Source organism: Herpailurus yagouaroundi, unplaced genomic scaffold (assembly GCF_014898765.1).
Source record: "Herpailurus yagouaroundi ecotype Mexico unplaced genomic scaffold, PumYag 29, whole genome shotgun sequence".
NCBI classification, from domain to species: domain Eukaryota; kingdom Metazoa; phylum Chordata; class Mammalia; order Carnivora; family Felidae; genus Herpailurus; species Herpailurus yagouaroundi.
Genome location: NW_024412377.1, coordinates 40,546,238 through 40,569,293, shown reverse-complemented (window position 1 = coordinate 40,569,293; position 23,056 = coordinate 40,546,238). Strand labels below are relative to the sequence as shown.

Below are 23,056 nucleotides of genomic sequence, written 5' to 3'. Positions count from 1 at the left end.
CGGCCTCCCACGTCCCCAGCTGCGCTAATCCACGGCCGAGAGCCGCGCGCCAGGCGAGAGCAAGCGATGGCCGAGCCGCCGCGCCTGCCGGCGGAGCCCACTCGGCGGCCGCCACTGCCCCCTTCAGGCGGGCCCTGAGCCGTGAGGTGCAGGGCGAAGATTTCCACTCAGAAACTGAGTTGTCTGAGATGTTTAGGCTCTTAGGGAGAAAAAAAAAAAAAAAACAAACAAACAAACAAAAAAACGTATCCTAGAAAGTAAATTAATATTTGCATTCCGGACGAACGTTCCCACTCTGAGCGCTCAGTGAATGCTTCTAGAATAACTGAACCACACATCTAATAAAGGAGTTTCAGTGAATATTAGCGACGGCACTAAGAAGAAGACAAGATGCCTGTGCCGGGGGCTGTCCGCTCCCTTTCGTCTTCCACCCGCTGGAACCTTCTGGCAAGAAGGGGAGAAGAATGACAAGAGCAAAGTAAGGAAGGTGTTGTGCCTGACAAATGAAGAGGCTAAGGGTGGTGTGGGAAGAGAGGCATCAGGGCGGGAGAGTTTCCAGTAAAATACGTCTGCAGGGAGAGCTGGCATTTTGCATATGTCCCTTCTGCTCCCTGAGCCTCACGTAGTGCGGGGAATGAGAGTTTACACTTCCGAGTCAGGCTACTGAGTTCGAATTCGCTTTCTGACACTACCTAGCTTATGACCTTGAGCAAGTCACTCACTGGACCTCCCTCCCTCCTAGGGTAGCTGTGGGGATTCGATAATCATGTAATCCCTACTTTACAGATGGGGAACATGAAACAGAGGGATTCATATATGGCGAGTACTATACATGGGGAGCACGTCAAGTGTTTGTTGCTGCTGTCGCTAATGTTACTGCTGTTTGGGAAAGCAAAAACCCCGTTCTCCTTCATAAAGAGAATGGGGTCCTAAAACCACAATCCCAGGGCGTAGCACCAGAAAGGACCCTCATGTTCACACCCCTACTCCTAATCTGAGATCAGTGACCATCTGTGTCCATTCATCTCTGTCTCACTGTATTTATATTATCTTTAAGATACGTAGATTCAAAAAAGAAAACTCACTTCCCGAGATACTAATCAGCTCCCATCTCCAAAGTTGCCTTGTTTCACATCTTCTTTTCCTTCAGTGTATAATTTGCCCCAAGTTTTTTCTTCTCATAGTCCCCTTTTATTAAGTCTAGCCTAATGATTCCTTTAAAGACACCTCTAACTGGGATTCAGCGTTCATATGTCATTAATTTCGGCCTGTCCTCTGACCCTTTTCAAGCAAATCTGGGAAACGGGCCAGAAGACTTTACAAGTATTGTGAGGAAGGGCTGTGGTATTCTAAGCATCTTGCACAAAACCACCAACCCAGTATACCAGAAGTACTCCCACAGTGTTTATCCCTAATGCAAAAACCTTTATTCAATTCTGTAAGCAAATTCTGAATTACAACATTTTTAGTTGAAAACTCTGAGTTAGGATCCTTCTTACAGTAAGCAAGAGAGGTCATTGAATTTCATCGTCAACAATTTATGTGGTCAGAAACATGAAGTCGACATTCACGGAACACCTACAATACAATTGATTTTGTTTGTTAACTGTGAGAAGCTAACCTACCATATTTAGGATAAGTACGTTTAATTTCACCCTTACCATTCATCTGGTAGTTACTTTTTTAGGTTAAAGCGTTCACTAAAGTAACACGAAACTTGCAATGCTTCAGGTTTTGAGACAGAGAGACTAAAAATCTATTTCAGGTGTGAAAATTCCAGGACTTTGAGGTGATGGCTTTTAAAGACTGGTTGGGCTGCTCCTTAGAAACAGTAGTTGAGGAACTACTGGATGTCAGAGGTTGTTTGCAGTTCCAGAACAAACAAGCATTCAGTTGGCAGGAGTCCGATGGGAGGCCAGGCATCAGGCTTGGTGAAGGAGAGAAACGGGCTATCCATGGTGCCTGGCTCTGTGGCTCCTGGGTGACAGGAAAAGTTCCTTAGGGTCTTGGATATTTAGAAAATGTGCTCAAGTATTAGAAAATTATAACTCTGCACTCAGGGAAGTAGATACAGCAACACATTTTTAAAAGAGTTCTCTGGAAAATGGAGACTATTCATAATTTAGTTTACACAATCATTTTTATAACCATCAACTATTTCTATTTCCTTGTGCGTTTGTAAAAACACATCATTCCGGGACACTAAATAACTCCACACGACCGTATCTTCACACTTCTTCCTTTGGCCTGTGAGGCCTTATGTGGTGGCCTGGCCCTTGCTTCTCTTTCCATTCCTCTCTTCAACTAGAGTGAAACCACAGTGGTTTCTTTGCTATTTCTGGAACAAGCCAAGCACATTTGTGCCTCAGATTTATTTCTTTAGAGCAGTTTTAGGTTCATAGCAAAATTGAGCAGAAGGCACAAGAGATTTTCCATATAGCCCCTCCTTACTGTCAACATCTCCAATCAGAGGGGTGCATTGGTTTCCATCGATAAACCCACACTACCACACCTTTATCCCTCAAAGCGCATAGTTTACGTTAGGATTCACTCTCGGTGTTGTATATTTTATGGGCTTGGACAAATGTATAATGACATGTATCTACATCTATGATTGTAGTAGCGTACAGAGTAGTTTCACTGCCCTAAAAATCCTCTGTGCTCTGCCTGTTCATCTCTGCTTCCCTCCTAACCCCTGGCAAACACTGATCCTTTTAATGTCTCCATAGTTTTGCCTTTTCCAGGGTGTTATATAGTTGGAATCATACAGTATGCAGCCTTTGTAGATGGGCTTCTTTCACTTGGTAATATGCATTTAAGCCTCCTCCATGTATTTTCATAGCTTGATAGCTCATTTATTCTTAGCCCTAATAATATTCCATTGTCTGTATGTATCACAGTTTATTTATTATTTGTCTAACTGAACAATATCTTGGTTGTTCCTAGAATGGGGCAATTATGAATAAGCTGCTATAAACACTCCAGTGCAGGTTTTTGTGTGGATATAAGTTTTAAACTCCTTTGGGTAAATGTCAAGGAATACAATTACTGGATTGCATGGTAAGAGTATGTTTAGTTTTGTAAGAAACTGCCAACTTCCAAAGTGACTGTACCATTTTGCATTACCACCAGCAATGGATCAGAATGCCTTGTCAGCATTTGGTATTGTCAGTGTTCTGGATTTTGGCTATTCTGATAAGCGGGTAGTGGCACCTCATTTTAATTTGCATTTCCCTGATGACATATGATGTAGGACATCTTATTTGCCATCCGTGTATCTTTTTTATCATTAATTTTTTTTAATTTTAGAGAGAGAGAGTGTGTGTGTGAATGGGGGAGGGGAGCAGAGGGAAAGAAAGAGAGAGAGAGAGAGAGGGAGAGAGAGAGAGAGGGAGAATCTTAAACAGGTTCCACGTTCAGCACGGAACCAGATGCGGAGCTTGATCTCCCTACCATGAGATCACGACCTGAGCTGAAATCAAGAGTCAGTCACTAAACTGACTGAGCCACCCAGGTGTCCCTGTATGTCTTCCTCAGTGAGGTAGTCTGTTAAGATTTTTGGCCCATTTTTAAATTGAGTTGTTTGCTTCCTTATTATTGACTTTTAAGAATATTTTGTACATTTTGGAAAAAAAAGAAATTGTGTACATTTTGGAAAATAATCCTTTATCAGATGTCTTTTGTAAATATTGCTGTCAGTCTGTGACTTGTCTTCTCATTCTCTTGATGTTGTCTTTTACAAAGCAGAAGTTTTTAATTTTAATGTAGTCCAGCTTATCAATTATTTATTTCATGGATAGTGCTTTGGAATTATAACTAAAAAGTCATTGCCATACCCAACATCATTTAGGTTTTCTTGTTATCTTCTAGGAGTTTTATAATTTTGCATTTCATATTGAAGTCTCTGATCCATTTTGAGTTAATTTTTGTGGAAGGTATAAGGTCTGTGTCTAGACTGATTGATTGATTTTTGCATGCAGATGCCCAGCTGCTCCAGCACCATTTGTCAAAAAGACTATCTGTGCCTCTTTGTGTTGCCTTTCCTCCTTTGTCAAAGATCAGTTGACTATATTTGTGTGAATCTATTTCTGGGCTCTATATTCTGTCCCACTGATCCCTCTATTCTTCCACCGGTACCACACTGTCTTGATTACTTCAGCGTTAGAGTTAAGACTTACAGGTGCCTGGGTGGCTCAGTCGGTTAAGCGTCCGACTCTTGGTTTTGGCTCAGATCGTGATCTCACATTTTGGAAGTTCAAGCCCCATATCAGGCTCGAGCTGACAGTGTGGAGCCTGCGTGGGATTCTCTCTCTCCCTCTCTTTCTGTCCCTCCCCTGCTCACTCTCTCTGTCTGTCTCAGAATGAATAAATTTTTAAAACATTATAGAGTAAGACTTAAAATTGAGTAGTGTCAGCCCTCTTTGTTCTTCTACTTCAGTATTGTCTTGGCCATTCTGGGTCTCTTGCCTCTCCAGGTAAGCTTTATAATCAGTTTGTTGATAGCTACAAAATAATGCTGGGATTTTGATTGGGATCACATTGAATCTACAGATCAAGTTGGAAGGAGATGACATCTTGAATCTTCCTATCCAAGAACATGGAATATCTCTCCTTTTACTTAGTGCTTTGATTTCTTTCGTCAGAGTTTTGGTTTCTTCTCATATAGATCTTTTACATATTTTGTCAGATTTATACCGAAGTGTTTCATTTTCAGAGGGTGCTAAGGTGAGTGGTATTGTGCTTTTAATTCCACTTGTTCATTGCTAGTATGTGTAGGAAAACAATTGGCTTCTGTATATTAACTGTGCATCCTGCAACCTTGCTGTAATCACTTTTGAGCTCTAGGGGTGGGAGGAGGGTTTAGTTGATTCTCTTGGGGATTTCTACATAGCCAATCATGTCATCTGCACACAAAGAGAGTTTTATTTCTTCCCAATGTGTATGCCTTTTATTTCTTGGTTTTCTTTATTGCATTAGCTAGGACTTCCAATATAATGTCGAAAAGCATTGATTCCATTTTCTCTGCTTTCTTACATATCAGTTAAACTTCTTTTTTAGTAGTTGGCCTAGAGTTTGCAATACGCATTACAAGTAATCCAAGTCTGCTTTCAGTTAACACTATACTGCTTCACAGGTAGTATGAGTACCCTCTAATAACAAAATAATACAAATTCTTCTGGCCCCTTGTAGCATTGATATCATTTATTTTATGTATAAAATATGTATAAGCACACATAAGTGTGTGTGTGTATACATATTTATTTATATCATTTATTTTATGTATGTATAAGCACACATAAGTGTGTGTGTATATGTATATATGTATATATATACATATACACACACACACATATATACACACTCATAAACATACATAGTTGAATAAAGCACTGCTGTTACTATTTTGAGCAGTTATTTGTTAGATCAATTAAGAAAAATAGGAGATTTTATTTTACCTTTACTTATTCCTTCTCCAGTGTTCTCCCTTTCTTTAAGTAGATCTGAGTTTCTAATCTATTAACCATTTTCCCTCTCCCTGAAGAACTTCTAACATTTCTTGCAAAGCAAACCTACTGGCAACAAATTCTTTCCATTTTTATTTGTCTAAGAAAGTCTTAATTTCTCATGGCACAGAATTCTAAATTGGCAGATTTTTTTCTCAACACTTTACATATTTGACTCCACTCTCCTCTTGCTTGCATCGTTTCTGAGGAGAAGTGAGATATACTTCTGATTTTTGCTCCTCTATAGGTAAGATATTTTTTCCTTTGATTTCTTTTATGATTTTTTTTCTTACTCTTTCATTTTCTGTAGTTTAAAATTATGTGCCTAGGCATAGGTGTTTTTTTTTTTTTGGTATTTGTCTTCTCTGGTGTTCTTTGAATTTCCTGGATCTATAGTTTGGTATCTGACATTAATTTGAAGAAATTCTCACTTGTTGTTTTAAATAATTATTCTGTTTTCTTCTTTCTACTCTCCTGTTATTCCTATTACATGTATGTTACATTTTTTGTAGTTGTCCCAAAGTTCTTGGGTATTCTATGCTGGTTATCTTTTTTTAGCCTTTTTTTTTTTTTTCTGTATACTTTTCAGTTTTGGAGGTTTCTATTGATATATCCTCAAGCTCAGAGATTCTTTCCTCAGTCATGTCCATCTACTACAAGCCCATCAAAACATGCTTCATTTCTGTTACAGTGATCTCTAGCATTTCTTTTTGGGTCTTTCTTAGAATTTCCACCTCTCTGTTTACATTGCATTTATTCTTTCATGTTGTCTACTTTATTCATTAGAGCCCTTAGCATATTAATCTCAGTTGCTTTAAATTCCTGATCTGGTAATTCCAACATCCCTGACATACATGAATCTGGTTGTGATACTTGCTCTCTCTTCCACCTGTGTCTTTGGGGTTTGTTTGTTTGTTTTGTTTGTTGTTGTTGTTTGTTTGACTTTATTTTTTGGGCTTTTAGTATGCCTTGTAATATTTTCCTCATAGCCAGGCATATTTTGCTAGGTAAGAGGAACTTTTGTAAATAGGCCTTTTATTATGTGTGGTAAGGTACAGTGGGGAAGGGAAGCATTTTATGGTGATTGTTGGGCCTTTAGTGAGCCTCTGCCTCTGGACTGTGAACTTCACGTGTACTTCTTAGGGCTTTTTTTCTTTTCCTCCTCCGTTAAGTGGGACAGGGTGGTTAGAGTGTGCTGGAGTTGGAGATTTCCTTTCCTCTAGATCAATTAGGCCCTAATAAAATCCCAGCAGGTTAGGCTCAGGTTACATAGTTTCTCCTGAGGTCGCACCTTGTTAGAAGAACACAATGCTCTAGCATGTTTAAAAATGGTGTCTTTACCCCTTCCCCTGCCAGAAGCAGTAGAGGATTTTTCTCCAGTATTCACTGTGAGGATCTGGTAGAGATCCAGGAGGTAAAACTCACAAAAATGTGGGGACTGTCTAATGGCTGGGTCTCCCCGGAGTTTTTAACTCTGAGTTGTCCGGACGGGTCCTCCAGCAATTCATCAATTACAGTTCAGATGTTCCCACCCCAACACTGTTTCCTACAGAGGCTTCTGCTCTGCCAAGGTGTGATTCTCTATATTCATCTGTTGGTCTCTCCAATATGGATGTAGTGGTTTGTGCTGTAACTTCGCTTCTCTTATGAATCTAAGAATATTTGATTTTTTTCAGTTTGTTCGTCTTTTTACTTCTCCTGAGAATGGAGTAACAACTTCTAAGCTTCTTACATGTCAGACCAGACACCAGAACTTGCCTCAGGTTTTGTCCTTGATGTTTTTTGTTTGTTTGCTTGCTTTTTCTGTCTGGAATCCTCTTCCCCCTGAGATCCACCACGCTGCATTTTCACTTTATTCAGAATCATTGTAGCTCCTCTATCCCTCCTTTCTTCTTCTGCCTTGGAGAACCCAGAAGTAAGGTGGAGACGGCCTAGGTCCCTGAGTGACCGACACCAATCAGACTTTCTGAGAAGAGAAACCTTTGTTGGTTCAGCCACTGAGATTGCATGATTTGTTTATTGATGCAGCTGGCTTTAATTATCCTAACTAATACTTGCTCTCTCCCTTCCACCCCCCAGCCATCATTCCGTGCTTCTTTTCTGTGTAGCACTTACTACCTACCGTAAACACATCTATATAGTAATTGTCTCCCTTGTTGGGATGCAAACCTTTTCAGAGCAGGAAGTTTGTCCCAGGCACTGACGATATGGCAATGAATAAAACAGACATGGTAGGCAATTAGCAAATACTTCTTCAGTGACTTTCCTCCCTGGAGGTCAGCTCTTCTCAGTAACTCTTCACGTATCTGGGTCTGTTTGCCTCTGCCCCTCTGTGTCCAGCTGTAAGGAAATGCTTCTAAAGCAATTAAATGACACTTCTCGTTACGTTAGCAATCTTAAAGCTAGCTCAACAATCCAGAACAATACTCCAGATTTTCTGAGATTTCTGGGAATTTCACCATTGGTTGATTTGTATTTGCATTTGGCTATTTGTATAGTATTACAAATTACACTGTATTTATATTTACTTGGAAGTTTTTTGTATAATATACCAAACGTTATACAAATATATACATAGGATTTCATAAGAACATTCACCTCTTAAAATCTTATTTCCTCCTGTATTTTCACTGCAACTCTTCCATGAACAGAGCAGGTATTATCATCTCTAGTGTCACAGGGCAGGACCACAGGGCAGGAAATCCAACTGCAGAGGGAGCTCAGCTGAGATCACGTGGCTGGGAAGCAGGCCAGTGACTACTTAGCTGTCCTGAGAACTTTCATTGTCTGAGTCATAGGTCTGCCCCCTGCTGGCTCTGTAAAACTGTTATTATTAAAGAGTATTGGCTGCTTGCTAGAAGCTTTGTAGCTGAGAATTAATAGAAGGCCTGGATTCAAAGAAAGTGCCATGTCTGAAAGGAAGGCTACTTACTGTATTCTGTGTCTACTTGGTTTCACAAGGATTAAAACTCTTTGAGGACAGGGATTTTGTCTTCTTTGTGCAGTACTGTATGCCCAGCATAGTAAATCAAATAAATGTTAGGGGCACCTGGGTGGCTCAGTTGGTTAAGGGTCTGACTCTTGATTTTCGCTCAGGTCACGATCTAATGGTCCATGAGATCGATCCCGGAGTTGGGTCCTGTGCTGGCAGCACAGAGCCTGGTTGGAATTCTCTCTCTCTCCCTTGCTCTCTACCCCTCCTCCACTCAGGCTCGTGCCCTCTCTCTCTCTCTCTCTCTCTCTCCCAAAGTAAACATTGAAAAATGTTTTAAATCCAATAAATATTTGTCAACTGAATGAGTAAATGAATGAACAAATGAACCTTTCTCAACCTTAGTTTCTTAGTCTGAAAAATGGGAGTAAAAAAAAAATCACTTCATGTGATCTGAACTGGATTTAATGAAATAAGTCCGTATTATGTTCATAAGTTCACACAATGCTCATGGTATAAAATTAATTTTAATATAATTTAAAGTATTGTCTAATGATTCAAATTAATTTTTTAAATGGTGTGATTCATTGTTGAGGTGACTTGGACATATTTTCACATTTGGATTTTATGATGTTCATTTCTGTAGTGATATGTATAGCTGAGACTGTACCCCAAGTCTCTAAAAATTTATCTACTACTATTAAAGAAATCCCTCATTTTTCAATACTGGACCTCTTTCATAGAGCTCATTCCTACTCCAAAATCAGACTAAGGACCTGATCCAATATTCATTACTTGACAGCCCCCTTTATAAATTGTCCTCTTTCCTCAAATATGTTTCCTAGATTAACTCAGCTAGTGGCTAATGAGCAGTTCTTGTAGCTCTTTTCTGTCCCCCCTTTTGAATTGTGGCCTGTTTTTCTTCCCATCATCAATATATATGCAATGTCATAGTTTGTAAGTCTGCTTTTCTTAATGTTTTATACCAGGAGTCACAAATTGCCAAGCCACTGCCTGAATATGGCCCAGTGTTTAGTTTAAAATGTGAGAGACTTCTCACTCATTAAAAAATAGGGATTTCTGGCTCCTTTTGGAGAAAGAAGTCAGAAGATCTGGCTACACTGGGCCAGTACTTCTGCATAGCAGTTATAGCTGATCCCCTTTCGACACGGCTGTTATTGCTAATTCACCACAGTCCCCACTCTCTTTGCTGTCTCATACCCAGGACTGTCTCCCATCTCAGCCCCTATACACCTAGAAGAGTTTGTCCCTCACACATTTTCCAGGGTGAGAATGATCACCCCAGTGGCATCACCATGGATAATTCAGATCTCTGTCTGTCATAGCCCTCTTGTAAGCTCCATACTCATTTCCAAATATGTTCTGGACATTTCCTACAGAATATCTGCCAGTCTGTTCTTCCTTCTTTGCTAGCTTCCTTCCATCAAGCAAATAGGCACCAGGGTATAAAGAAGATACTGCTTTATCCCTCATGGAGCTGGTTGGTGAAATTGGCGCTCATGGAAACTACATGCTGTGTGCTATGGTTAGGGTGTATGTAGGAAATTATGGAACTTAGCAGACCAGGGAGGTGGGGTAGTAGTCAGGCAAGGCTTTCTGAAGCAAATGGAAACTAATTTGATTAACTGAAGCTAAAGTGGGATGGGAGAAAGGTAGAGGATGACATTTTTTCCCAGGAGGGTTGACAGAAACCAGACACGTAAGAGCCCATTCTGCCTCATTCATTTACTGTACCAATATTTGAGTGCTATGTGTGAGCCACTCACTGTGTTAGTGGTAACCAAGGCTGAAATGGTCGCATGGAACTTAGACTTGAGAGGAGTCAGAAACCAAGTAGATGGAGGGCCATTGGCTGAGATGAGACATCCATGAGAGCCAGGGAAGATGAGAGCAGTTTTGGATGTTGAGTTTGAAGTGCCTGTGCCCTGATGGAAATGTCCTAGGCAGTGGCACAAAAGTCTGGAACCCAGAGAAAGATTGAGGCAGACATGGAGTTAGAAGTTAGTCCATAGGTGGTAACTGAGGGGCTGTGAAATAGAAAATAGAGTGAAAGAGCATAGACACGAGATAGGAACAGTGAACCGACAACAGATAGCCTCCCTCAGTCATTCCTTTTCCTCTGCAAGCCTGAGAAGGAAGGATCACATAGGTAAAAAGGAATGTAGGAAGGCGATGTATTAGAAAATAAGAGAAAAGCATTTCAAGGAAGAGAGGGAAAAAGTCATATCAGAAAAAAAAAATGAAGACCATCCATTTGGATTTCACCAAAGAGATCATTCTTCAGACTCCCAGTGTCCCAGCCCTGCTGGCTGACCCCAGATGTGCTGCCTCTTGTGTTTTTCCCTCTGATATTGTTAGCGTGCAGAGACGCTCCCACAGAGGAAACTTCAGTTGCCCCTGACTGCTACTGTTCCTTCATCTTCTACCTGTACCCTGAATTTAGCCCCCCTTCATCCATTCTACTACCACCCAAGTTTCGGCTGCATTTCTTACTGTAATGGATTGTTGCAAACGTCCTCTGAAATGCTCTGGTATTACTATTCACTTTAGCCATACTAGCTTTCCCATCATTTCCTCAACAGGTTACATGTGCATCGAGATTTGGGCCTTTCACATAGGCTCTTTCCTCTGCCTGGAGTATCCACTTTTCTTCCTGTGTGGGCAAAACTAGTCATCCTTCAAACTCCTGTTCCTCTTCTCCCAAGAAGCTTCTCCTGGCAGAATAACTTATCCCTTCCCTTGAGTTCACAGAGCATTCTGTTCATACCTGTTTTGTGGCATCTGTACCAGTGTGTTACTTATTCATTACCAATCTGTCCATCTGCCCCATTTACATGAGTTTCAGGGTGAACACTCCAAGAGTTTGAGGTGGTGGTTTTCACAGCCTGGCATTATCCTGGGTTCATAACTATTTCCCTGTGGCTGTCCTAATGGCAGGAATACAGGAGATACTCAAATATTTCATGTTGGAAGTAATAAGATATGTAGTAGCTGTAGGAAATATAAACATGAACAGTAGCCAACTTTAGGAGAAGAATTGAAGGATGTGTTTCCAGATAAACATGGTAATTTTTAGTTCCTAGATGTGGCAGTGGAAAGAATCTGCTGGGTTTTTTTCCTTTAGTCAAAGAGAAAAAAAAAAAAGTCATTTGTAAAGTTAAAATGTAGGAGATTAGGAAAAGGGGCGGGAAGGGAAGCATTCTGTTACTCCAGGGAAAGAAGCTAGTGCTCTGAGAGAACCCTTACTTCCTTATTGCTGATAATGCTGGCTCTCTCTGCAGCAGCTGCGCCTGTCTTTCTCTGATTAATTCTAATGAGACCTTTATCTCATTAACATATCAGAACTCCATTCATTCACCTTGCCTGGAGGTCAGAGATTGCAGCAGAATCTAAAATTCAAAGAAGTGGGGGCACCTGGGTGGCTCGGTCAATTAAGCCTCCAACGTAGGCTCCGGTCATGATCTCAAGGTTCTCAAGCCCCGCGTTGGGCTCTGTGCCGAAAGCTCTCGGAGCCTGGAGCCTGTTTCTGATTCTGTGTTTCCCTCACTCTCTGCCCCTCCCCTTCCCTCTCTCTCAAAAATGAATAAAAATATTTTAAAAATAAGTCATTAAAAAATAAAATAAAATTCAAAGAAGTAAATCAACAAGCAAACCTAAAAGAATTACAAAAAAAAAAAAAACCTAAGTGAAATTTTACTAAATATTGATTTTCACAGTATAGTGACAACTCCTCAAAGACACCTATCAAAACATACTAGTGTCTAAGACAGGGAGTGACTTGGAAGAGAAATAATATGTACATAATAGAACATTTATCACACTAAGAACTTAACATAGCAATTTAGGAGAGTATTGCTAATTACAAATTAGATTTCTGTAAGGATAATCTAGCAATCTAATCTACATGGGCTGGGTAGAAATCAGACCTATTATTTAAACATGAGAGGGGGTACCTGGGTGACTCAGTGGGTTAGGTGTCCAATTCTTTTTTCTTTATTTTAATTTTTTAATGTTTATTTATTTTTGAGAGAGAGAGAGAATATGGGAGAGGAGCAGAGAGAGAGGGTGGCACAGAATCTGAAGCAGGCTCCAGGCTCTGAGCTGTCAGCACAGATCCCGACGCGGGGCTCGAACCCACAAACCGTGAGACCATGACCCAAGCTGAAGTTGGATGCCCAACCGACTAAGCCACCCAGGCACCCCAGACGTCCAACTCTTAATTTCCTATCAGGTCATGATCTAACTGTTAGGTTCGTGAGCTCAAGACCTGTGTGGGGCTCTGAGCTGACAGCATGGAGCCTGCGTGGGATTCTCTCTCTCTCTCTCTCTCTCTCTCTGTCTCTCTCTCTCTGCCCTCTACCCCCACCCCAGTTGCACACACTGTCTCAAAAATAAATAAACATTAAAAAAGTAAACATAAGAGATCGATGCTTTAATATGAGCTATAGATAACATTTTAAGTAAGAAGTCATCAATTCAAATGCCTGCATGGGACAGGCAAGTCATGTAAACAGGCCTAGTGGAGGGGTCCAGAGGGGTGAGGAGTCGGGGGCCTGTGGTGACCTGAGGAGAGTGCACCTCATCTAAAGAGGACAAAGACTCAGCCCCTGCCCCTTGGTGACATGCCAGAATACAGGCCCTATATTGCCATATGGCTTGATTTTTCTAAGAAGCAACTGATCTTCATTTGTATGTAAAAATGTCCTGATTTTTAAAATATTGTGTGAGTCAAATGACATGTGTCTGAAGGCAACATTTGCACTATTGGCTTCCAGTTTGCAACACTCATTTTGAAAGTCCAAGTTACTTCTTACCTGCCTTAATCCTTGCTGGAGAAAACAACTGAGCCCTGAGAAGTGATGCTGCGTTGCATGAACTGTATTTCTCCTGGAAATGCTTTAAGATCTTCAAGGAGGTCAGACCACAGCACAACAGACATCTGGAGGAGAAATGCCCATTTCCATTCAAGGTAGTATAATTGATTTTCCCCAGAGCAGCTTTGGACCAGCTCCTCCTTTGGAGAAAAACTCTGCTCCCTTAAAATGACAAATGTCATTTAAATGTCCCCTGTCATAATAAGAGAAGGCAGGCTGCTTAGCACTAAACATTTTCCCCATCCCATTCTATGCATATTGACCCAGCTGGGAGAACATGTTTATAAAAATCAGAGTTGGGGGGGGGTGTGTAGCAGAATGGATCAGATGCCTTTTCAGTGGCAGAGACAATACTGACATCAACAAATTTGCTTAAAGATCTACAGAGCCACTAAATGCCATTTTGTCAAACCTGACTCAGAACTATACCTAGAGAAGAATTTTAAAAGGAAAAAGCATATATTAGATTCATTTAATCTAGGGTACTACACACGTACACTTACATCGAAGATACTCATTTTATAGCGGATAAATAAAAAAAATAAGATTCAGGTAAATAAAATATTTTAAGTGAACAAGGACAGTTTTCTTTTAGGAAATCTTGTGAATGAATTCTATAGGAAAGAGTCCTTTTAATATATGAAGTAGGATATGTAGAGGGTCTTTATAAATTCATATTCACATATAAATTTATACAAATAAATTTATATTCATATATAAATTTATACAAATTCTATAAATTCATGTTTCTATATTAAATATCTGGAGATGAGTCTGGTGGCTAAATCAGGCATGCATAAAAATTACCAACCTGAAATATTTTTTTAAACAGCATTGTTATCCTGGGAAGCACATAAGAGGCTTAAGCTTCATGCCTTGATGCAACGAGGCAGGACGGATTGGGAGCCGGCAGAAGACATAACGCCGTGTCATTTCTGTGTCTAGAAGGAAAGGATATTTGCACTGCCAGGTGGACTGTTAAAGCTGAACTCTCAGGAGCAAGAGACTAGCCCCAGTGAGCAAGTCAGGCTTTCTTGTACCCCAGCGGACTCTCAGGGGACCCAGCTTCAATGGTAAGCCAAACTCCTACTGGGAGGAAAAGGGGGGCACAGACCTGCCTAACTAAACTGCAGTTTTTCTTTTTAGAGGAATCCAAAGAATTCCTGTTTGTGCGTTGCCTGTTTGTGCTGTTTATTGGAATCTGGGCTTCTATAAATTTTAAGCCAAGGGGATCAGCAAATTGAAGTGTGGTCTGGATCTGAAGTTTTTTAAGTGCAAGTACTTGGAGATGCTGCTTGCTGGGGGGAGCACTGAGAAGGGCAACTCAGGCACAGCATTTGTCCTTCATTCAACCCTCAACTGGTTCTAATGAGAACCTATGATAGAAAAGAATCTCCATCTCTGGCTCCGACTGGTCTATAAATACTTTTCTGGTCTTCATGGAGGGGCAAGGTATAGGGAGAGAAGAAAGTTGCAATAATACCAACTTTAGCAGTTAGTATGACTTGACTGAAAATTTTCAGGATATTTCTGTTGATTTTTTTCCCTGTGTTCAGAGAGTCTTAAGAACTGGCCACGCTTAGTTCACCAACAATTTAGCAAATATTTCTTGATCACTTAAATGTGCCTGTACCAGAGATAAAAATATTAAGAAATCATAGAAGCCTATGGGGATGGGGACAAGGAGAGTTGATGTGGAGAGAAATAGGCACAAACAGATCATTTGATCATTTCAGTACAGTGTGTTAGTCAAATGCACATATGTGTAGATACATATGCAAGTGCATTTGTTAATATAGACAAATATATATGTGTATACTTATATGTGGGTATGTGTGTGTGTGTGTACATATAAAATACCAGGTGCTAATTTTATGTAAGTCACTGTGTTAATTATATTACAAACATTATCATACTTAATATTCACTCAGAAAGGTTGTTTTGAGAATTGTCATTCCCAAATTATAAAGGAGGAGAATGATTTTCCCAAGGTCAAAAAGCTGGTAAGTGCAGGTCGGCCTGGTGCCAAGTCTCGGTTTCTGGCCACCACTCTGAGCTTCCTCTCATCTGAAGGAGACAGACGAGTAGAGGTGATGGCTGAGGTTTTATTTTTTCTTTTGTTTTTGGTGTATGTCTTTTGCATAGGTATCAAATTCACAGGACTCAAAACTGAACAACATAGAGTGTAAAGTAAGTCTTGCTCCCATACCGACTCTCCCATACTCTCTACTCCCAACCCTCTTCACTATCCCTATCCAAAAACAAAAACTTTTGCAGTACCTTGCTGTTATTCAAGAGTTCCCTTACACAAACATGTTTATCCCTCCTCCTTCATTACACAGATAGGCACACTATACACATTGCTCTGCCCCTTGTTTTTTAAATTTAATGATGTATCTTAGAACTACTTCCGCGTCGGAGTTTAGTATCCTCATTCTTTCTTACAGCACCATAACATCACATTATATGGATGTACCGTAATTTATTGAAATGTCCCATTCCCCATTTGATAGACGTTCCTGGGTACAATCTTGATCATGCTACCTTATGGAACTGTCTTACTGCTGGTAGAAATTTTTCTGTTGTTTCTTTTGGGTTTTCCTGGATGACAGTATCCTTTCCAATATTATACTTCTGATTTCCTTTTCTTGTATCATGTCCTTGTCTATTACAAGACCTGAGTTTTTAAAGGAAAAGGGCTTAGTCAAAGAGAGGATTAGTATTTGAGGCAGAGAAAGCATCAGAAGCACAAAGATACAAAACACCATGGTGGATGCTGAGAAATACAGGAAATCAGGAATGTTGTAGTGTAAAATAATACAAGGTGAGGTGTAGAAGGAGTGAAGGGGAACGCATGCTATAAGGAAACCGTGCTGTATGAGGATGGGAGGCGTTTGCAATGAGGGACATGAAAGGATCAGTCAATGTAAGACAGATCCATTGAAAGTGGCAAGCCTGAGGGAACTATTGAATGATTCCACGTGAAACATGATTAATGTAAACAATGTCTGCAGGGAGAGAAAAGGATGAAGAGAATAATACTTAGTAGATAAAACTGGCAAGCCTTGGTGACACCAAGGCATGAAGATGGAGAATCTGGATGGATAGACAGTGTCTATAAGTGAGATAAAGAGAGCAGAGAGATAAGGAGAAATTTGACTTTCAAAATGGCAATCTTGAAGTATAACTCACTAAACAAATGGGAGGTACTATGGTATCCCAACTTTACGACCTGAGTGGCCTGATGGGTGTATTGGTCTCTTGACAAGTGGTAAACTTTGGACCTAAACACAGATTTGTTAATGCTAAAATCAGCAATCATTCCACTGTGTGTGCTGCTTTCTAAATAAGCAGAGCGTATGAAAGAACATAATTGAAAACAAGCACAACTGATTAAAATGAGGAGAAAAGCTTCAGGAGAGAATAGTAGAGTAAGTGAGCTAGATAGACAGACTGGGACCACATAGCAGAATCCAAACAGTTGGAGCTTTGATCCAGTCCGGTGACCCAAATTTAGAGAATACAACAGAAAATAATAGTTTTTTTTTTAGATTATGCACATTTTAGGTAATCCGTCTCCACCAGCTCCGTTGGAAAGGTAATCTACCATGAGCCCTGGACATCCCTGCACATACTTGCTTGGTATGTCAAGAAACCAAGGCCCTAAGGCCCTGGCCACACTTTATCTAGGCCATTTGTCAGGATGTGTTTGCAGAGAGCAACCTTGAGGCATGAGGTAAGGTCTCCCTCTGGGACAAAGGGGAGGCTGTTTACTGCTGGCTATAAAACAGTGGGTTACCCAAGCTCAGTGTCCTCTGCTGTAATGCAGTTCGCTGCATATGCAGGTGGCCATCTGGGCCCTGCTGGATTGCCCCTGTGGGATTTGGTGGAGGTGGGGAACAAGAGGAACCAATGCAAATGTGCTGGTGGTGATGCTGTTTGCTGTGCCCTGAGTATTAAAGTCTTTTCTCTCTGAAGTATAAGTAGATGTCTTCTGCCAGCATTCATGAAACAGCAACAGGCTAATTTATTAGCTTAGAAATAAGATGAAGTCATATCCTAGATCCTGAACATCTCTGCCCCTGACACTGTTGAGTCACGGTATTCAGTTTGCCTTTATCAGTTTCTGGGAGCCCCATTAGCAGCCAAGAGATAGATATATCAAGAAAAACAAGGCCAGGGAGCCCACTGGCCCAGGCCCTTTTGTGCCTGAGTGGGGCCCCCCTGAAGCCTTCTCTCTTCATCTTCATTGTTTCTTCATGATATGAGAGGACATCATAGCTTATGGCACTGTCATTATGAATGTTGTTTTTGTAAGCTGAGAGAGTGAGGCTAGACTGTTCAAGGCCTTTCTAAAAGCTCACCACTGAATTTCCACTCAACCATTTTTTTTTTAACATTTATTCATTTTTGAGAGACAGAGACAGAGCATGAGTGGGGGAGGGGCAGAGAGTGAGGGAGACACAGAATCTGAAGCAGGCTCCAGGCTCTGAGCTGTCAGCACAGGGCCCGATGTGGGACTCGAACCCATGGACTACAAGATCATGACCTGAGCTGAAGTCGGACACTTAACCAACTGAGCCACACAGGCGTCCCTTTTTTTAATGTTTGTTTATTTTTGACAGAGACAGAGTGCAAGCAGAGGAGGGGCAGAAAGTGGGGGGGGGGGGGGGAGACACAGAATCTGAAGCAGGCTCCAGACTCTGAGCTGTTAGCACAGAGCCCAACGCAGGGCTTGAACTCACACACCGAACCATGAGATCATGACTTGAGGCAAAGTCAGACGCTTAACCGACTGAGCCACCCAGGTGCCCCTCCATTCAACCATTTCTATACTCCTGTCTCTCCAGTTTACTGACTGTGCTCCCCACCCTGACCTTTTGCCATGCTACCGGCATCAATCAGTAGCCCAGAATCACCATTACTGATAGGAGCAGAGAGAGATCTGAGAGAGGAAATACAGAATCAACTCAGGAATTCATAGCAATCCGTTAATTGCTCTCTCATTATTTTTGTAATACTTTCTCCATGGTAAGTAATCCTTTGCTTTAGCCTGAGACCCAAAAGGCCTCTCACAGCCATAGGAGAAAGTGTAAATCAGAAATAAACCAGCTCATACAAGGCTTGGCTTATCATCATCTGGTGGTTCACAAAACCTCAAGGCTTGAACTTAAGTTACGCTGATCCCAGATAGCCAGCACCACTCAGAAGCAAACATTTCTGAGGATGATTCATAGAAGTCTCAGCTTCAAAATATTTCTATGAACTATTTTCAAGTACAACCCCAACATTCAATGATAGCCAGAAATATGAGGAGACAAGACCATGAATAAGAACCAAGGGAAGCACTAAACAACAGTAGACAAGGAGTCTATGGGTTGGAATCATTAGACACAGCCTGTATGATGATGGTTTCCATATCCTCGCACAGATTTCCATGCTTGGCTGATGTAATCTGGAATGGCACATAAACTTTCCCCTAATCAGTCACTTGTTCTCTCCCCTCCAGTCATTCCCATCTTCTCCTAAAACTTCCCCCTTTCGTTCTACCCTTTCCAGAAGCTTCTCTGTCTCTTTTCCCTCAGACATCTTCTCTTCTGCTTTCTAAGGTACTCAGATTCCCCTGTATTGGTTAATTATGCAGGCTCTGGAGAAATCCTGTCTGAATTCAAATCCTGGGTCTATAGTTTCTCTAGGGTAAGTTGCTGAACCTTTAAGCCTCCTTTCCACATCTGTCATGTGCACCTACCTCAGAGGGTTGTTATTAGGATTAAAGTAATTAATACAGGCAAAGTGTTTATAATGGTACATGGCATTGGACAGTGCTCAGTAACTACTAGCTATGAAACCCACAAACCACTAAGCTTTAGTGTTAGGGTTATATAGTCAGGGCACATAACCAGCTACTTCCAGAGGGAGCTTCTCTTCTGGATGTCATTTTATTCTTGGGCTTCTGTCATGTCAGTCTTCCCACCAACACTGGCCCCAGGCACCTACTGCCTCTCTAGAGCTATGGCACAAGTTTGGACGGAAATGCACCACCCACCCCACTCATCATGAATTTCCTTAACACCAGTGCCACATGAGGGGGTCCAAGTGTCTTTTTACTTTACCACAATACTGAAAGAAAACACAAGAGAAGGCAAATGAAACAAACCCTTCAGCTTGTGAGGTGCAGGTCCCTGTTCCTACCATAACTCTTAAGCCTCCAGCACCCCAGGTTGGGTGCCATTCTCCTGCCTGTCTCAGAGCAGAGCAACTCCCTCACAGCTTCTGAAGGCAGGGGATGAGAGGTTCTCATGGGCTTTTCTCCATCACCCTTCACTCTAGTTCTAGAGGCCTCTTAACTTGCAGAAGAAACTATGTGCCTACCATGAGAACCACCATTGCACAACTTGACTATTTTGCAACTGAGGCTGAAGAATGAGTCTAATTGGATTCTGGCAGGGGAAGACCGGTGACAGGACTCTGGTGACTGTCCAGAGGAACAGTGACTTCACCCAGGTGGGCGTTAGCTCCTCTGTATGAGGAGATCATCCCCACGTCAGACCAAACATTACAAGAGTACCATGCAGGTCCGGGACATGTTTGTCCTCATGTGCCCTCTTGCCAGGCTCCCTGCTTTGCTCTCTATCCTGGGGCCTGACCTCTGATGGCTGCATTTTCCTGGCTCCCCAGTCAGCTAATGTCCAACGGGGCTTGGCCACTGGATGTGGCGGAGGGAGACTGTTAAGTGGGAAGAAGAGAAAAACCAGAGTATCTCCCCATCTCTGTTCACCTGCTGCTCCCCCCTACAAGCCCACCATTACCAAGGTCTGTGGGTAAAACTGGCCTCTGACTTCTAGAAACACTGCCTCTTCCTCTTGACCCTCTAGACTTGGAATAGAAATGGCTTCCTAATCTCTGGGTTGCAGCCTTGGTGGTTCAGTGGTAGAATTCTCGCCTGCCTAATCTCTGGGTTGCCTCACTGGCCCCTGTTTGTCCTCCTCTCCTCCATCATCTGCATTAAATATTGCACGCATTAAATCACCTATTTCAAGTGGTCATCATGGTTTCTGCTTTCCTGGGGAGGACTGGACTGGTCAAATATCTTCTCAATAATATAACCATGCCCTTCATATAGGAAAGAGTATACACATATGATAACATGGGCTAACATTAACCAGACATCCTTCTCTTTACCTGATGCAACAGTGTTGTAAGGGAAGAAGCCAAGCTTCATTTCCTCTCTTCATTGTTTTCAAGCTCACTGTTAAATTTCCTGGCTTTTTACCACCTCTTTGAACCAGCTGACCAGAACTTCTTTAATTGTGTTACCATTCACAGCACTATGTTGCCCACGTTCCCTCTTCCATCAATATTTCTTTTACGTACTTGTCATCTTTTTGTCAGGAAGCTTCACATCTCATGGTTTCAGCTCTTAGGTATATGTATAAAATCTCAGATTCATACCTCCAGCCTTGAATGTTTTCTAGGCAGGCCCTTGGAAAGAAAGGATGAGAACATGTGTTGCCGTGACCTGCCCATCCGTGGCCTAGCCAAGGCATAAAGGATCAAGCTGTTTTTTCATTCTCCCATCTCCTCATATTCACACAGTGTCCATTCCCCCAAACTGAAACCCTTGAAATCTTTGGACTTCATACAATGAGCAATACAGAATTGTCCTCGAGCAGGAGCATGATAGGATTAATCTTTTCTTTTAGTCTCCACCTCCAAACCTCTGTGCCTGGCTTTTCAAAACCCCCATTTACCAGCCCCACCTACCTCTAAACTCAACTTACAGCCTCCAAAATCCCAACCTTCACTCTGATCAGGCTGGTCTCTTCTCTGAGCCCCTTCACAAGGAAGGACCACCACAACCCTGTCTCTTGGACTGAGAAATCACAAAGCAGAATGAAGTGACAGCATGAAGTCCAGGATCAGACTGCCTGGTTTCAAACCCCTGTTCTAGCTCTTACAGACCTTGGACAAATTGCCCCTCTCTATGCTTTGGTATCCTCAGCTGGGAGAAATAATACTATCTCTATCATAGGGTTGTTGTAAGGAGTAAGCGTCCTAACACCTGTACTTAGAACATTCCTGACAGGTCACATGTGATTGGAAAACTAGGTGGCAAGGAACTTCTTTGCCACCTATTCTTTGCCATAGCTTGGCTGTGTCACCATGTAGTTATCAAGCAGAAATACGACTTTCCGATTTTACCCAATATTTTATGTCTTATTCCAATTGCACAGAAGTACAGACTCCTGTTAAGTCTGAGAAAAGAACTGCTCTGTTTACAGGATTCCTTTTCCTCCCTCCCCTCATCCAAATTCAGTCCCATCCTCTGAGAACCAGCCTGAGTCCCACTTCTGTGAAAGTCTCTCCCATTGCTCCAGCCTACTCCAAACTCTCCTTTCTGAAAACATTTGTATGGTAGGTCCACACCATACAAATTAGCAGTGAATTGTTTTTGTGAGTCTGTGTTCTGTTGGGGTTTCCAGGGGTCCCCTCAATAAATAGCTCTCTGCTTTTCAAACTGAGTTCTCAATAAATGAAGAACTATATCAAGAGGTTTGCAGGTAGAGCCCACATTATCACCTTTATTTTTGGCTGAGCTGAATTGTAGGATATACTATTGAGTGATGGTCCAGTGGGCCTCTGACTGCATGGGGAAATGTATCTTTTCCTCATGTAGTTGCCCCCAAAGCTACTCCACTCCAGGGAAATCAGCCCACCTCTACCACAGACGACAAGCATGTGAATGCCAGTGGTATATTTAAGGAAAAGTCCTCCTCCTACAAACCAAGAAGTGGGATAAAACACCCCCACCACCAATCCCGCAAGGACTTTTGATGCAAACTGTTAAACTCTTTGAGGGCAGGACCTATATCTTAAGCCTCTCATGCAGTCTCTGTACTACTGAGAAAGATGTGCACATAACAGCTATTCACTAATAATAAGTTCAGGCTGTGTTCTAATCACTTTCCATATATGAGCTTAATCAGTCCTTATAACAACCCTACAAAGTAGCTGGTATTAACACTCATGTTTCATAGATGAAGAAACTGAGGCATAGAGTTCACAGTGTCAATAAGTGGTAAATCTGGAATTTAGACAAGTTGGGCTTCAGAATTCATGCTTTTAATCACTATCTGATACTGCTGTGATTGAATTTCGAGGGCAATAGTGTTGGTAGAAATGGGGATTGTGAGAGATCAGAGCTGGTTGGGAACAGCTCTGATAATAGCAAGTTAAGGGAATGATAATAGCAAGTTAAGGGATGGTGACTGACATCTAATACTTAGAATCACTGGAGAAGGTTCTATGGCACATTTACTTTTTTCTAAACTATCAGAAATCCTGTGAAATAACTAAATTATGTACTACTACATGAACTTGGAAGGAACTCTGTGAATTCATTCCACTGAACTACTGACATAATTTCTTTATGTAATACTTAATCAGGAGCACAAAAATGAATCAAAGAGGCTCACACTTGATTGAAAAAGAAATAGTTTCTGGCTCTATGACTTTATTGCTCATATGATTAAACTATAATTTGTATTTTAATAGACAAGGAGGTTTTTCTTTATTGTGGTACAGGATGATGTGAAAGTTAAAATCCTTTCCAGATATTAATTATATTTCACCTTATAGCTTTACATTGTATTTCCATGATCAATTGCAGTCTGAATCGAAAGAAAGAAAGAAAGAAAGAAAGAAAGAAAGAAAGAAAGAAAGAA

At 41.4% G+C, this 23,056-nt stretch overlaps 1 long non-coding RNA gene across 1 annotated transcript in view; it reads left to right on the top strand.

Annotated features, from left to right (window-relative positions):
• The first annotated feature begins 130 nt into the window (after positions 1-130).
• LOC121044591 (uncharacterized) overlaps positions 131-23,056 on the top strand; it is a 122,410-nt gene continuing 99,484 nt past the window's right edge. The window contains exons 1-3 of the long non-coding RNA XR_005797380.1: positions 131-478; positions 13,233-13,426; positions 14,164-14,404. This is a non-coding gene — a long non-coding RNA (uncharacterized LOC121044591). The remainder of the gene's footprint in view (positions 479-13,232; positions 13,427-14,163; positions 14,405-23,056) is intronic.